The sequence below is a fragment of the Danio rerio genome, chromosome 25 (genome assembly GCF_049306965.1).
Source record: "Danio rerio strain Tuebingen ecotype United States chromosome 25, GRCz12tu, whole genome shotgun sequence".
NCBI lineage: Eukaryota > Metazoa > Chordata > Actinopteri > Cypriniformes > Danionidae > Danio > Danio rerio.
The window spans coordinates 2,751,432-2,762,918 of NC_133200.1; the positions used below are offsets into that span (position 1 = coordinate 2,751,432).

At 33.4% G+C, this 11,487-nt stretch overlaps 1 long non-coding RNA gene across 3 annotated transcripts in view; it reads right to left on the reverse strand.

Moving 5' to 3' along the window:
• The window catches only part of LOC137489310 (uncharacterized), a 24,094-nt gene extending 15,983 nt beyond the window's left edge, over positions 1-8,111 (reverse strand). For all 3 annotated transcript variants that reach the window (XR_012400140.1, XR_012400138.1, XR_012400141.1), the window contains exons 1-2: positions 7,990-8,111; positions 5,799-5,935 (exon numbers count right to left, since the gene is read on the reverse strand). This is a non-coding gene — a long non-coding RNA (uncharacterized lncRNA). The remainder of the gene's footprint in view (positions 1-5,798; positions 5,936-7,989) is intronic.
• Between the last annotated feature and the right edge of the window lie 3,376 nt (positions 8,112-11,487).

Genomic DNA, 11,487 nt, shown 5'->3' on the forward strand with positions numbered 1-11,487 from the left:
TACCATGTAAACAGACTTTTGATGATCTTAATCAAATCCAATTAAACTAATCCAATTAAGACGTGGAGTATTTCCGATTTTAGTCACATTTTGGAAGGACTTTTGTACTATACGGGGCTGTTTTATACATAATTCAAATAAAAAGACAGAAAAAATACAATTTGTGTGAAAAAAAAACCAAATTTGTGTGAAAGAAATATGTGAATTATGAGATGTAAATTTAGAATTATAACTAATTCTATTATTCCATGACTCTTTTCAAATAATTAATTAGGAAAAACTCATTAAGAAATAAAAAAAAAAATCCATAAATAATAGATAAATACATTTAAATTGTGAAATATAAGCTTGAAATTCCATTAAATAAAATTCTAAATTCAGAGTGTGGGGGAAAGTTCTTAATTCTGAGATGTCAATTTAGAGTTCTGCTGAAAAAGTTTTATTTATTTAAAATTAAAACTCTCCAATTATACACTCATTAATTGTGCATAAATAAATGAAATAAAAATAAAAATCCATAAATACATAGATAAATTCCTTTTAAAATTAAACAAAAAATTTATTGTGTCATATAAGCTTAGAATTCCATGACAAATTTTATATACAGAATTTTGAGGAGAAAAAGGATTTATTAAGAAAATAGAATTGGACAAAATTATATACTCATTAATTGCAAATATATATATATATATATATATATATATATATATATATATATATATATATATATATATATATATATATATATATATATATATATATATATATATATATATATATATATATAAAATCATAATAAAAATAAACACAAAATTATTCCATAAATAAATATAATAAATAAATAAGATAATTGTGTCATTCAAGCCTGGAATTCTATAAAATAAAATACTAAATTCAGAATATTGAGAAAATAAAATTCTAAATTCTGAGATGTAAATTGGAGAAAATCTGGAATTACGAGATTTAAATTTTAAACTCCCCAATTATAAACCCAATAGTGAAAAAAATGAAAAAACAAAAAAATGAATCAAAATCCATAAAAATTAAACATTTAACTTTTTTATTATTGTGTCATATAAGCTTATAATTAAACAAATCTGAATTCTGAAATGTAAATTTAGAAATATATTAAGTTATAAAGTCCTTAGTGAATAAATAAATAAATAAATAAAATTAATAATATTCATGCAACACTGTATCATTTATAGTTCTTGGTCCGGAATAGATGAAGCGATCTACAGATGTGAAAGCACTCTAAATCAAGTCATTTTAGCATGTCAAAGTCATATTTATGCATATAAAATATATTTTCCCAACAACAAAAGTGTGGCTAGTGAAAATGCAGAGTGGCTAGTAATGTTAGAAAACTACTAGACACTGGCTGGTGATCAAAAAAGTTAATGTCAAGCTCTGAACACTCATAATAACAACAGGAAAACACCTGTGCGTGCGTGCGTGCATGTGCTCAGAGTTCTGCAGGTGTGTGTCCTCAGCCCGCATTGTGTTCCAAGAGGAGAAACGCTGCTCTGTTGTGTCTGAGATCCTACAAAAACAGGCTAATCCTGACGCTACGAGCGGAGCATAAAAACACTGCAGGGCCGCTCAAATGTGTTTAATGGGCAAATCGTAAATTTCCTCTTCATTGTTCCATGGAAAGACTGGAACCGCAGGGAGTCTCGGTTCAGAAAGAGCCAACATAAGACCACTGCGTTCGGTTTCAGTGCTTCCAGAGGACAACGTTATGAAACATAATGAACCGAAACGCTAAATAATACATGCAGAGGAGGGAGAAAACAATGGCTGATCACTTAATGAGATGTCATCTTATTGTGTGTATAATTAAAGGAAACTTTACATTTGCAAATTCATGTTCCAGCCTTTTTTTTGGTTATTTTTTTTTATAACTTTTTTTATTATTACTTTTTTACCTTAAAGCACAACAACTTACAACTTTGGTCCAACAAACATTTACATCACAATTAACAAAGCATGCAATATACAAACAATCCATATATGAGTATAGTGATAATAGATAAAGGAAAAAAAAAAAAAACATATATATATATATATCATCATGAAGACCGTTCAAAGCAGCCGGTGTGTGTATGTGTCGAGCTCTCACTCGAGCTCTTGGTCTGATGAAAACCTAGTTTGACTGGCTGCAGGTGAACCCGGTTATATATATATATATATATATATATATATATATATATATATATATATATATATATATATATATATATATATATATATATATATATATATATATATATATATATATATATATATATATATTCAATATATTCAGACAGGTGTTTCAGGCCAGTAGATCCAGACCGGATTGAACCATATATGGGTATAATGCCGTATAAGTCGCAGTTACGTATAGTTAAATTAGTTTAAAAATATAGTTTTATTATTATTTATAATTATTAAATTATTTTAAGTCTAAAGAATAGAATTTTCAACTTTTTTATTTGTTTAAATTTTATTTTTTACATAAAAATGCATGTCTCTACTTTTCAACATTTTCTGACCGAGGTTGCTCAGTTTTGTTTTCAGTACCATATTTAATGTAATTTTGTGTGTGTGTGTGTGTGTGTGTATATATATATATATATATATATATATATATATATATATATATATATATATATATAAATAAATCAATTAAAAAATTTAAATTAAATTAAAATTACAAAAAGGAAACAAATAATAAAATAAACACAATAATAAATAATAATAAAAAATAAAATAAAACAATAATAATCTTCTGTTTTAAACTAAATGGGTCTAATCCTCTTCAATTTAACTATTTCATGTCGAATTTATGTCTTTAAGGTAAGCCATGAAGGGTTGCCAGATTTTATAGAATTTGTCTCCTTTCTTTTTTAGGGAGAATCGGATTTTCTCCAGTTCCAAATGTTTCATAACATCCCTCATAGGATGTATATATGTAGGAGCGGCTTTCTGTTTGTTCCTGCCTTTTTTTAAAGTACATTTTTAGTGCTGTCAAATGATTAATCGCCATTAAAAGCATCTAAAATAAAAGTTCACATTTACTAAATATATTTTTGCATATTGTGTAAATATAAACACATGTATGACTATATTGTATAAAATTTTTGTTTAAATATATGTGTATTTTAGCATTGTATATCTTTACTGTAAAGTATACAGTAATTGTCACAATGCAAATTTAAAATACAGTAACATACTGCATAACTGTCCTACAGTAAAATACAGTTTATGTTAAAGTTAACTAATGTCTAATTTACAAAAATTGTAAATAGTGTATTTCCAAGAGAAAACTAATGGAAGGATTTCAGAAAACAGTTGAGTTGGCCATGATTTTACCAATAAACTTCTCAGAAAAACACAGTTTTTTACTTGAATACATGCTGGTGACCAAGGCCCATCCTCAAAATCTACAGGAAATACTCAGGTATATCATCTGATTTCCTATTAAAGCCCTCTGTGTTTGACATGTTAAAGCACAGGAAACACCAGACATTAACCTTCAGTCTGCGCTCATTCCACCGTCAGACCCTTTGGCCATGAAGGAAAATACTTCTCATAGTTTGGACAAACAGGTGGCTCAGTGGTTAGCACTGTTGCCTCACAGCAAGAAGGTCACGGGTTTGAGTCCTGGCTGGGTCAGTTGGCATTTCCGTGTGGAGTTTGCATGTTCTCCCCGTGTTGGCATGGGTTTCCTCTGGGTGCTCCAGGTTTCCCCCACAGTCCAAATATACGCGCTATAGGGGAATTGAACAAACTAAATTGGCATTAGTGTATGTGTGTGTGTGTGAATGAGGCTGTATGGGTGTTTCCCAGTACTGGGTTGCTGCTGAAAGGGCAAACGCTGTGTAAACCATATGCTAGAATAGTTGGCAGTTCATTCTGCGGCGATGCCCCCTGATAATTAAGAGATTAAGCTGAAGGAAAATGAGTTTGGAGAAATGATGCACCACATTTGACCTCCTGTAGTGTTCGAACAACTGATTATTTGCAGTTAAAGGCAAATTTATTAGGCCTATTATGAAATTTGGATTATTTTCTTGTTGCTTTTTAACAGACAGAAGATTATTAATATAAAAGCTATAACTGATATGAAATGTTTAACTAATACTGATAACTCTTTAGATTTGGAGGCTGATATCAGATAAAATTTGCCTAATTAACCTAGTTATGCATTTAAATTGAACTTTAAGCTATATACTAATTTCCTGCAAAATAACTAGTAAAATACTGACATCATACCAAGAAGTTAAGGTTTTAACCAATATGAAATGTTTAACCGATCCCAATAACTCTTTAGATTTTTAGGCCGATAGTGGATTTAACTTGCCTAATTAACCTAATAACTCCTTTAAATGTCACTTTAAGCTGAATACTAGTATCATGCAAAATAACTAGTAAAATGTTATGTACTGTCATCATACCAAGGACAAAAGAAAGTTTTTTTTTTGTGATTAAGTTTTTGATTGATTTTGATTTTACATGTGAGTGGTTGTAGCATCTTTACAATTTTCTTTCAATAAACAAGATCCACTCCTCAACCACCCCCCCCTCCCCCCAAAAAAACACCCAACCCACCCCCCAGCGGTGCCAAAGTCCATGCCATCCCACAATAGCATTGCAATCAAGACAAATAACAGAAAAAATAAAACAAAATTGTACATATAGACATCCCTCCATACAGCCAAACACTAACAAAAGTAAATAGATATCCACACAGACTATCAGAGATTTAGAGATTCAAAGTTGTCGCACAATGTCTATTATCCATGAGTCTTTCAGCTAGTTTAGCAAGTTTAAGTTTTACCCAATATGAAATGTTTAAACGATCACAATAACTCTTTAAATTTGAAGGCCGATAGCAGAAATAACTTGCCTAAGCAGTTAAACTCTGCTGCTATTTGGGGATTTCCACCTGGATTTTGCCTACCCAAATTAAAAAGCTTCCCAAATCCACATGCAGAGGTGTAAATGCAAAAATTTGGTATCATTTTAAAGAAAACCCTTTGAATTTTCATAAAACACTATTGAAAGTGTTTAAAATATCTGTATATGTTGAATGTGTTATGATAAACACCTAAAAAAAAGAGGCGCTTTTTGTATTTTTTTTTATAAACTCAAATTTGAAAGTGTATCTTTTAGGTTGTGTGTGGTCTAGCGTGCTGTAATTAATGTTGGTGGTTCCTGCACATGTCTGTAATCATAGGAAAAAAGAAAAATGTCTCCACCATAATCTATGCAAAAGTTATTGTATTCCAACTGATGAGAGGTGCTGTACAAGCCACAGGGAGCGATCATTGTTTACATATTTCACTATTCTTTTGTTTGATCAAACATAAGTCACTGTGTTTGGACCACGTCAGACATATAAAAGGATTACTTATGCACATCACCTCAAAAACAGAGGAGAATGGCCCTGAAGCGCACAGCATAAGGTAAGAGATGACAGCTGTCTGTGCTATCTGGGGCTGCTTATTGATCATAAATGTAAAACTGCTTCCTCTGTTAAAAAGCACTTGGTAAAGATTCAAAACATTATTAAAATTTCACCGAAGGGTGAATCGTGATGTCTTGTGAGATCTGAGAATAACAACGCATATACAATCTATATTTTGTGACTTTTTACGTGAACTAATGCAACGCAAATTGCAGGTGTCTCATGCTCCTTCCTGTAAACAAGGGCTTTGCAGTTCATTGAAATCTCTGAGCTTCCCCGTTTAGTTTCCTCCTTCGACCACAGCGCACGTCATCAGATAAAATTCTCAATAAATGTGTCTTACCTCAGGCGGCTGGTAAGGCTGGGCAGAAGTGAACAGGATTCAGGCTGAAAAGAGTGCACGAAAGTCACGTCTTCATTCGAGATGCTAAACTGACAGTGTTCTGGTGAATTGAGGAAGTAGTGAGGTAAAGACTGTGGCTGAAAATACAGACAAAAAAAAAGACATGTTGAGGGTTTACAAAGGTGGCGTTCGTGACATTAAGCGCTGTGCGGAAAGGAAAAAAAAAACATTATTTAGAAAGAGAAGTAAATAAAAGTAAAACCAGAGAATTTCAACCGCCAAAAAATAAATAAATAATAAGAATAAACACAAAGCTTACCTTCTCTAGTCATGACTAGGAAAAGACGGAATCTGCAGACATTTTTTGCTATTTCTGCCGAGAATTTTGGTAAAAATCTGCGGAATTATTTTGGGAGCATCATAACTAAAACATTAATATGTGAAATAAAAAATATCTATTTAACTTTTATTTAATGTTTAAAACGCAAATCCAATTAGATTCACTTTATTTGGTAAACCAAGTAAGTCTCATGTAATATCTCTACTAAAAGACAGAAAATATTACTTTACAAACTGCTTTGTACATAAATCAGATGAAGATTTTCATATTAATCAATAATATTACCGTAATTAATTTAAAAACTGAACAAACTTAGATTTACTCAAGTAAATAAACAGAATTAATGATGGCCTAAAAATCTGCAGAATTCTGCACGCGCGGATTCAGTGTGGGCCTAGTTATGACTTTATTAATATCTTCATAAATACACTCACCGGCCACTTTATTAGGTACACCTGTCCAACTGCTCATTAATGAAAATTTCTAATCAGCCAATCACACAGCAACTCAATGCATTTAGGTAACAGTAACGCAAATAACCACTTGTTACAACCGAGGTCTGCAGAAGAGCATCTCTGAACACACAACACGTCCAACCTTGAGGCGGATGGGCTACAGCAGCAGAAGAGCACACCGGGTGCCGCTCCTGTCAGCTAAGAACAGGAAACTGAGGCTACAATTCACACAGACTCACCAAAACTGGACAATAGAAGATTGGAGAAACGTTGCCTGCTCTGATGAGTCTCCATTTCTGCTGACACATTCAGATTGGGTCAGAATTTGGCCTCAACAACATGAAAGCATGGATCCATCCTGCCTTGTATCAACGGTTCAGGCTGGTGGTGGTGGTGTAATGGTGTGGTGGATTTTTTCTTGGCACAATATGGGCTCATTAGAACTAATTAAGCATCGTGCATCTAGCTGAGTATTGCCACAAAAGATTAAGGCAGTTCTGAAGGCAAAACGGGTCAAACTCAGTACTAGTAATGTGTACCTAATAAAGTGGCCGGTGAGTGTATTGGGATGTTTGTGAAAGAAAAAATCAGAAAGTAAATAAGATAATTCACAGAATACACTAGAATAAGCTTCATTATACCCCAAATAAAAAAAAATGAGTAAAAAAAAAAGATATTTGTTGTAACATTTTATACTTATTATTGGTGTACTTGCATGATACCAAAAACCCTTTTATCCATTCATTTACAGCAATTTTGGGATCTGAAAACTTTTGAAAATGGGTTTCAACATTTTTCAAAGTGAAAATCATTGCTAACCAAAACTAAAGTCATAAACTTCAACCAAATAATAAAGTAATAATATTACATACAAAGTTTACCTAACATTGAGTGTCCTGAGAAAGAAAAAAAAACATTATTTAAAGTAAAATAAGACTAGCATCATCACAGAATACAAAAGACACAAATAACATCACAGAGTACACCAGATTAAGCTTCAATGCCCCAATATATTAAATATAATATTATTAGTAAAAAAAGTAAACCTATTTGTTTCAATTTTTTCTTATTATTAGTGCATCAAGGTATATACTTACATGGTAGGCTACCTGAAACCTTTTTATCCATTCATTTACAGCAATTTGGGAAATAAACTTTCAAAAATGGGTTTTAGTGATCATTGCTAACCCAAACTAAAGCCATAAACTTCAAACTTCAACATAGTTTTCCTTTTTGAGTTATGTCTGTATTAATATATACACGAATATAGCATTTACTAACGTTAGATGATTTTGCTAAGCTAACACAATACAACCAGTTAACACAAAAAAAATTAAAAAGAAACGTTACATTATACATTTACACCCTATAAAAACTTAAACCAACACATTCTCACCTTTACAAGTTTATCCAAGTTCTTCATTGCAGTAAGAATCGTTGTCATTTAGAGTAAAGGATGTGATATGTTGTATCATCTTGAGAAACTCGTATTGTTTTTGTTTTCTGTTTATCCAAGATGGCGGACGTCTTCGGTCTGAAAGACCATGCTTAGAAATGATAAATATTTCCGACATTTGGAGGCTAAAGGTGTTTTAGCTACAAATACAATATATTTAAATAGTTTAGAAACAATCGGTTTAATAATATTTATTAGAAAATCATGTGAACTCGAATCAATTTCGCGCTCTGATGTCAACACGCTCTAAAGGGATTGTTACTAGAAGGTATACAGATGCGGCCGTATCGAGAAACACTTATATTATTTATTATTAATATAATTTTTAAATTATCTATTAAAATTGATTACATTAACGTCTACCCCTTCCCTAAATCCAACACTCACGTTATTGTACAATATTAATTATTGTTGTACAGCACCACAAACATGCTATATTGATGTATCCGTAGCTGTATCCCATCTAGACTTTACCTCTGTCCAACGGTGCAGTTAAATATATCAAACAAGTATAAATATATATATATATATGTATGTATATATATATTTTCTATACTATATATATATATATATATATATATATATATATATATAGCAACCTCAGAAAATGTTGAAAATTGAGACATGCATTTTGTGTATAAATTTTTTTTAAAACAAATAAAAAAAGTTGTAAAAATATTCTTAAGATTTATGTTGAATTTCTGATTAATAACAAATAATTTTTAAACTAATTTAACTATAACCGCGAGTCTGCAACTGCAATACGTCATTACCCATATATGGTTAAATCCGGTCTGATCTACTGGCCTGAAACACCTGTCTGAATATATCGCTCTTTCATCACCCAGGCTCACCTGCAGCCAGTCAAACTAGGTTTTCATCAGACCGAGAGCTCGACACATACACTCACCGGCGGCTTTGAACGGCCTTCATGACCGCGCCGCGTTTCTCTGCTAATCTGCTCAGCTATGCGTGAGGGCGCGTGCCTGACCCACCTGCGCGCGGCCGCGGCCCGTCAAAACCTCATTACCACCAGATGACACTTTAATGAGGCTTTTTTATTGGACATTCCGAGGCAGATATTAGTATGACTCGAACGATTTTTGGTTTAGACAGTTCGTGCAATATCTACAGCGCCCATATCTACATACAATAATACAAAACATTGTTAAAATGAGTGTTTTAGCCTGTTTTATTTAGCAATGCATGGTATAAGTAAATTATTATTCATTCATCTTCCTTCGGCTTAGTCCCTGTATTCATCAGGGGTCGCCACAGCAGAATGAACCACCAACTTATGCAGCTAAAGTTTTACACAGCGGATGTCTTTCCATCAGCAACCCAGTACTGGGAAACACCCATACACACTCATTCACACACACTCAAACACTACGGCCAGTTTAGCTTATTTAATTTAACAATTGCATGTGTTTGGACTGTGGGGGAAACCGGAGCACCCTGAGGAAACCAACACCAACACGAGGAGAACATGCAAACTCCACACAGAAACGCCTACTGACCCAGCCGAGGCTCGAAATAGCGACCTTCTTGCTGTAAGGCGACAGCACTACCTACTGCGCCACTGCGTCGCCTCCCCTTATATTGTTTTATAATTTTTTTAAATATTATAAATATTATTTGAATTAGATACTAAACAATATTAGAAATTAATTTATAAACTAAGCCAATTTCTCAATATATTCTCTTTCTTTCTGTTTATATAAAAATCTTATTAGATGTTGCACTGCTATGTTACATCATTCATTCATTTTCTTGTCGGCTTAGTCCCTTTATTAATCCGGGGTCGCCACAGCGGAATGAACCGCCAACTTATCCAGCAAGTTTTTACGCAGCGGATGCCCTTCCAGCCGCAACCAATCTCTGGGAAACATCCACACACACATTCACACACACACTCATACACTACGAACAATTTAGCCTACCCAATTCACCTGTACCGCATGTCTTTGGACTGTAGGGGAAACCGGAGCACCCGGAGGAAACCCACGCGAACGCAGGGAGAACATGCAACTAAGCCGAGGCTCGAACCAGCGACCTTCTTGCTGTGATACCTACTACGCCACTGCTTCGCCCTGTCATATCATTTATATTATATTTATGTATTTACCGCATATTATATGTATATTTATATGTATGCAGTTAATATAATAATATATATTATATCCTCTTTAGGCCCAAGGCTTATTTTTTTTACATGCATTTTTTATTTCTCTTTGCTATTTGGGCTTATTAGAACCTAATTAGAATAAAACCTAAGTATCATCTTTTGATATGATGTACTTTTAGAGAAGAATGATGTTTATATATGCGGACATTCATTCATTCATTTTCTTGTCGGCTTAGTCCCTTTATTAATCCGGGGTCGCCACCGCGGAATGACCCACCAACTTATCCAGCAAGTTTTTACGCAGCGGATGCCCTTCCAGCCGCAAGCCATCTCTGGGAAACATCCACACACACATTCACACACACACTTATACACTACGGACAATTTAGCCGACCCAATTCACCTGTACCGCATGTCTAGGCCCACACGGAATCTGCGCGCGCTGAATTCCGCAGATTTTCCGCAGATTTTCCACAGAATTCCGCAGATTTCTGCAGTTTTTTTAGCCCATCATTAATTCTGTTTATTAACTTGAGTAAATGTGTAAATCACAATTTATTCAGTTTTTATTCAGTATTTATTACTTTTTATTGAATATGTTAAAGTGTAAGTTATGATACTCCGCTGGATACCCCCAAAATAATTCCGCAGAAATCCAAAATTCTTCGATTTTTGCCAAAATTCTTAGCAGAAATAGCAAAAAACGTCCTCAGATTCCGTCTAGCCCTACGCATGTCTTTGGACTGTGGGGGAAACCAGAGCACCAGGAGGAAACCCACGCGAAGGCAGGGAGAACATGCAAACTCCACACAGAAACGCCAACTGAGCCGAGGTTAGAACCAGCGACCCAGCGACCTTCCTGCTGTGAGGCGACCGCACTACCTACTGCGCCACTGCCTCGCCCCATATGTGGACATGTCGTCCGAATTTACATAAAACACTTTTGTATAAAACACATGAATTTTTAAATGCATTTTTAACATTTAAATCGATTTATTTATATATATATATATTTGAATTTGCTTTGACTATCAGAGAGTAAAAACAACATCCCCCCCCCCCATTTTGGACAGTAAAAATAGGCTTTGGGACATTTCATATGCTGCAAAGCAGTTGCAGGATGACTCTGTACACTGAAAAAAAATATTCAAAGATGATTCCTTAGATTTACTAAATTTTTTTACATTAAGTGGTTCTTAACAATTTATTTGTGTTGAATTTAAACAAACAAATTAAGTTGAACATTATTAAACTTAATTTGTTTGTTTAAATTCAACACAAATAAATTGTTTGCAACAGTTCTGCATGCA